A 6577-nucleotide genomic window follows, 5' to 3' on the forward strand; every position below is an offset into this window, starting at 1 on the left:
GCATCAACATTCAACACCTTTATTTTAAGCAACTTTTCAAATGGTTCCAAAAGCAAACTTCCATCTCTACAAATTGCATTTAGTTTATCAAATGGAAATGTCATGGGAATTCACTTGCATTCTTTCTTTAATACTCCTCAGTAAATCATGACCAATTATAAGAGGCCCCTCCCCACCTACCCCAGCTAGGATGCTAAATTTGTTACATTAAAAAAAAAGGAATGGAAACATCTCTACCAGTCTTATAACTTAGTACTCTTTCAACAGAAGCTTTTAATATCTATAAATGCTCATAAAAAGGGATCAAAGGTCCAAGCAGAGCTAGGCTTGACCTTTAGAAGATCATGATCAGGGGTTTCTAATGCCTACTACCTGTGTGATATTGAGCAAGTCACCTAATCTCCCCATGCCTCAGTTTCCTCAACTGTAAAATGATGGAGATGGACTAGAGGTGCCTTCTAGCTCTAGAGCAATGATACCATGAATTCTAAGGAACCTTGATAAGTCGGGATGAAGTGGGGTGGAGGGAGTGACTGTGGCTTTCTGGACATGCCAGGTCAGATCCTTTGGGTAACACTAACTGGCATGAGAAATTGTTGCCCCTCAACTGCTATCATGGCTGCCCAACATTACTAAGTAGATGGGAAGAGTCCTAGATTTAGCTGGTGCAGTCTGAGTTCTTCCTAGCATCTCCCCAGGGGGCCACATTACACTCTCCTCTAATGCAGACTCACAATTCCGTTACTTGGTCATTGCCCTGAGTTCCCCAGCTCACTTGGTGTTTCTCCTTATTACACAGGCATATCAGCAGAGCGGCTCCCCCTTGCTTTGCCCCTGGGCAAAGGTGAGGTAGCTTCCCCCTGGGCGTTGTCTTTGGGTTCCCATCGACTCTTCTCTTTGCCAGGAACTGATTCTTTCCCCTCGTTCTCTTTACCCTTCTTACTCTACTCGAGTAGTTCTTAGATTGGTCTTACTCTTTTTAAACTCTTAAAAATTGAGGATTCTACCTCCCCCCCAAAAAATAAGGTTTGTTTATATGGGCCATATCTATCAATATTTACTGTATTAGAATTTAAACATCTTCGTATTATCATGAAAGTAGTTTTGACCTCATAGATCCCCCCTGAAAGGTTCTTGGGGACCTCCAGGGGTCCCCAGACCATGCTTTGAGAACCTGGTGCTCTAGTTCAAACCAGATACTCAATCATGGATCCTTGGGAGGCAGTCACCTCCCTCCTCCCCTCCCCTCTTCCTGCTGCCCCTGGGCCAGGCCTAGGGAGAAACAACACTCCTCCTAGCTCTTGGTCAGTTTGCTTCCTTGGCCCATATAATCTTCCCACCTTGTAAGCTATTTTTCTGCTAAAACAGAGCCTCCTTGTCCCCTCTCATTCCCCAATCCAGCAGCAAGGCCGCTTTTGTAACTTAAGTACCATCAACAGGCCACCCCTAAGCCAAGTGTCCCTGGTCTAAAAAGTGGAAATCCCAGGAACATAGGATCCATCCCTTCTCCCAATCAGGTCAATGCCTGTCCTTTACTGGGAGACTGCAGCAGCAGGATCTGGTACCAGAGATTTGAGAAGACAACCTAGGCTGGAAAAAGTGAGATGGAGGGGGCCTCTCACTAGGCCAGGACCACTGGGCTCCTCTCCCTAACTGGCGCATTACCACATGGGGGCCCTCTCACTTGAATCTCAGAGATCCTACCTCCCTCCAAATCCTTGGGTAGCACAACTCAGGAAGCCAGCCAAAGGGGCCTTGGCCCAGCCTAGCCCAGCATCTCTCGCAAGCTCCTTATGAAACAGCCTTTACCATACTCTCCAGGCATTCAAGTTGGGCAGGTGGGCACAGGTAAGAAGAAGAGAGATCTCTATAGCACTTTGCTGTTGTTGTGCAGTCATTTCAGTTGGGTTTTCTTGGCAAATATATTAGAGCCGTCTGCCATTTCCTTCTCCAATTCATTTTACTGAAACAAATAGGGTGAAATGATTTGCCCAGGGTCCCACAATTAGTAAGTGTCTGAGGTGGGATTTGAACTCTGGTCTTCCTGACTCTAGGCCTGGCACACTATTCAGGGCAATGCCACCTAGCTGTCCCTATAGGGCTTTGGGGTACACAAAATGCATTTACATAGATGGATTGTTTTGGGCCTTATAAGTACCTGGTGGGGTGAGTATAATGGTCCCCCATTTTGTAAAAGAGGAAATTGATCTTTCTGGGCCTGTTTCCTCATCTCTATAAAAAAGTGGGTAAACTAGACGATCTTGGAGGTCCCTTCTAACCCTAAATCTATGATCTTCTACCTTGCCAAAGATCTCACCAGGAGCGAATTAAAAGGTAAGATTCTAACCAAGGTCCTTCTTGGACTTCAAATCCAACACTGTCTATCCTTTGCACCAGCCACTACTGCTCTTCGGGTTCCATGATATCCTAGAGTTCTTGTGTCATCTTTGTAGGGCAAACTAGGCCTTCCTCCAGATCAGTGATATGGAGAACTCAGCAAAATCTGAGCAATAGTGGCCATGTATGTCCTCCTTCCCTATTACTGTCCCTATGAGCCTCTGCCACCTATAGGAACTGTTTCCTACCTCAGTTGGAGGGATCAGGCCAGTGTCTCCCAGCTGAGGCCAGTCCTGAAACATCCTCTGCTGTTTCCTGTCCAGGGTTCAAAGATGTTTGGGGATTTGGGGCCACATCTCAAATGGCAAAAGAACCGATTCTCACAGTCTGACCCCCGTGGTCCTCTCCACAGTACCTGGAGAGGGTTGGCTTGAGGAAGAAAATACTCATGATTCTCAGAGAGCCTCCTTTTCATCTTCTAACCAATAACTTTGAAATGAAAAGCAAAACCCTAAAAGAGATGAAAGGAGGATGTGGAAAGAATCACTCTCCTAAATATGTGCTTTTTTTGTTGGAAGCCAGTCAAAGAAGCAAGTCTATTACTCAGTAAGTTTTCTAAAAAATTGGCCTTAAAGTCATTTGGTAGTAGGAGTAGTGGAAGGGATTTCAAAAAATAATTTTAAAAGATTCTACTGCAGGGGTTCTGTTGAAGTCTCCATGACACCATGAGAAGCAATGTACAGTGACCAGCATGCTACATTTGGAGTCGGAAGGCCTGGGTTCAAATCTGCCTGTACTACTTACAACAGTGTGACTTTGGGAAAGTCCTTTAACCTCTCTGGGCCTCAGTTTTCTCACTTATAAAATGGGTGTGTGTGTATTAAATGGCCTTTAAGGTCCATTACAGCTTTCTACCTGTGATCCTATGAAGTTTCATGTGAAATAAAAGGTGAGAACCACTACTGTATGTTTGCGGTCAACAGAGTGGTTATAGTTGCCTGGGATTTTGGCCCCCACTGGTCCCCATGACACGTTTCCTTCACTTAGTGGATGAACAGAGATTCTGATCATTAGCTGTCTTCTGTGCCCTTTCTCACATCAGAGGTGGAAAAGGACTAGATGACTTTGTCCAACCTACCTGTTTTATAGATGAGGCCCAGAGAGAAGAAACTTACTCAGAGTCGCCCAGCTTCCAAATAGGGTCACCTTACTCCCAGCTCTTTCCCTTGTACTCTTCCATTGAGAAGAGCGCTGAACTTGGAGCCATGAGATCTGAGTTCAGATCCTAGCTCTGCTCCTTGCTACCTGTAGGACCCTGGATAAGTCCCTGCATTTCTCTGTAAAATAAACATGTTGACTTCTAAGTTTCCTTTCAGTTCCAGACCTAATATCCTAGGACTAGTGTTTCAAGGAAGCATGACTCGATGTTCTTAACTAAAATCTTCATGAACAAAACATGTAATATATAACTGACTGTTAATATTAAAAATTCATTTGAGAGCACCTCCTTCAGATTAATGTTCCAAAGAAAGAAACTTCTGATGTTACCCCAGGAACCCCAGAATTTCCTGTTATGTGACCCTGAAGTGGTTATCATTCTGTCTTGTCATTGCTAAGATCTTTACAAAACAGGTTCCTATAAAATGTCGGAATGTTCTTTTCTGATCATTTCCTCCCCCAATGCCCTTGTGCCAAGATGGAGAGATGTGAGCTTAGATAGAATCACTTGGATGAATTCATAGCTGGTTGAACAGCCATACCCAAGAAGTGTTCATCAATGGCCCCCAACTGGCCAGTTCCCCATTAGAGGGCTACGGAACTCTATCCTGTGGCCTGGGCCACATGATATATTGACCAATAGCTTAGAAAAAGACATAAGTAGAATGGATGGCAGAAATCTAAGACAGCTCAGTAATATCATAGTAGTCATTAAACACTTTAAATTAAACTGAATAGAAGCCCAAATAAAGACCCCAAATAACCCACAGGCTGAAACACTGAATTGAAAGCAACAAGGTCAGATTCAACAGTAACAAATGTCAAGTGCTCAGCACTGTCTGGGCAAATGGGAGCTCCTAGCTTGGGGCAGAATCGGCCAACAGACCAGACGACAGAATCGGGCAGGTTAGGGCCCTTGGCGATTGAGATAGTAGCTAGAAAGAGACCATGTCTGGGGAAAGTTGGGCACGTACATCCAAGGGATGTGCCATAGCTTCTCTTTTCAGGGTTTGCTTTTTCTCCTAAAATGGTCAGGGTAGGAGAGGCTCAACTCCTCAGAGTTATATAAACAATTCATTAGATTGATCTAAGATGGTGACTGTGGACCTGGAAACCATCACTGCTCCTATGCCCATCCCCAAGCTGTTGAAGAAGAAAAAAGTGAAATGCCAGGAGGTTGCCACCCCTGAATTCTATAGCAAATATCCACTATGGAACAGATGGGCACTCTGGTTTTGGAAAAAGAAGAGCAAAACTTGGCAAGCAAACCTTTATCTGATCTCAAAGTCTGATACTGTGGGGGACTTCTGGTCTTTAGATAACCATGTTCAGCTGGCTTTGAATGCTCACTTTTTAAGAATGGAATTGAGCCTATGTGGTAAGACCAGAAAAAAACCCACAACAAACAAGGATGATGCTGGCCAGTTACTTTAAACAAACAACAGAGATGAAGTGACCTCCATCGTTTTTGGCCAGAGATGCTGCTGTGTCTTCTTGTCTATGGAGCTGTTCTGAATGTCAGAGCTAAAGGCAATAAGGCAGCAATATGGACTACTGAAAACAGAGATGATCTCTGAGAAAACAGAAGTGATCTCTGAGAAAACAGAGATACTGTTATACATATAGGGGAGGTATTCAAGGAAAGTTTAGGACTTGTTCCAAAGCTAGTCATTAGTTGTCAGACCCATGCAGAGGCAGCTACTAAGAGTGGCTCTGCCACTAAAAATAGGTTTGTGGTTTAAGAAGACACCTTCTGAGTATTCTTTCATCAGAAATATAGGTATTCTTTCATAAGAAAGTATGGCAAGCAATCAAGGTTTGGGAGCAGAGTGGACTGCATTTAAATCTAATTTCCATCTAAATGTTACTCAGATGTATGAGAAGTCTTATTTGCCTTTGTCTCGTACTTCTGTGTTCAATTTTTTTTTCTATTTTGACCACAGTAACCATTATCCCAATCAAAGAATTATCTATACATACATCATCCTCAGAATCCGTAAATGTCTTCCTGACCCACCCTGTAATAGCTTAGTAGAAGCTTTACTATTACAAAACCATTATCCATCCACAATATTCAAAAAAGAACTTGCATTTTTTTACCTTACAATATTATACATTACATTGTATGCAGTAACAAGTTTTTTGGATTTGAAAGATTATGATGCATGCTATTTTCTACAATTTTCTTTGGTTCTTTCTTAACAACATTAGTTTTTGTTGTAATCTATGCTGATGGATGCTAGGTTTACTATGTTTGTTTCCCTATTTGATGTCGTTAGTCATTCTGGTTTCATTTATTTGCTTGTTTGAGTTTTTTGTTTGTTCTATGTAATATTGGTGAAGGATCTCGGAATATGACAAAAAGGTGAAATAAACATCAAAAAATAAAACAAATGATTCATCATTTCACAGCCAATTTCAAGAGTCAACGTGGAATTAGTGTCTGAATAAACTGTCCTTTTAATAAACCACATGTGCTTGTTTCATGAGTATACCAAGTTACACATGATATATCCCTAGGTACCTAAGTTAATAATAGTAGTAATAGCTAATATTTATAATGCATCTTAAGGTTCTCAGAGTACTTTGCATATGTTCTGTCATCTGATTTAACAAAGGATTTTAGAAAGATCTATATTCCCCACCACCAAAACAAGTAGCATCTAATTTACTTAGGTAGTTTCTAATTTACTTAGATATTTGAATAGATCCGTATGGCTGCACCCTAATGATCTCAGGCTTTGACATCTGCCATGAAGCCATACCCTCCTATGTATTGTCTCTCCCTACTAAAGTGTGAGCTTCTTGAGATCAGAGATTGCCTCATTTTTCTATTTGTAAGCACCTGATAATTTCTTTTTCATTAATTCATTCTTCCAACCAACCAGTCATCCCTGATCTTCTCAGTGAAGGTTGTGATGCCTTCTCATCTTGGCTGCAATTGTCCCTGCTTTGCCATCCCTCTCCAGATGATCTCCTCAATGCCCTGTTGACCTGCCTTGGGTTATTTCACTATCTTGTG

General features: G+C 42.3%; 1 pseudogene; it reads left to right on the top strand.

Annotated features, from left to right (window-relative positions):
• Positions 1–510: 510 nt before the first annotated feature.
• On the top strand, positions 511–5297 carry LOC140516358 (eukaryotic translation initiation factor 4E pseudogene; annotated as a pseudogene).
• The last annotated feature ends 1280 nt before the right edge of the window (positions 5298–6577 follow it).

The sequence above is a fragment of the Notamacropus eugenii genome, chromosome X, assembly GCF_028372415.1.
Source record: "Notamacropus eugenii isolate mMacEug1 chromosome X, mMacEug1.pri_v2, whole genome shotgun sequence".
Taxonomy (NCBI): domain Eukaryota; kingdom Metazoa; phylum Chordata; class Mammalia; order Diprotodontia; family Macropodidae; genus Notamacropus; species Notamacropus eugenii.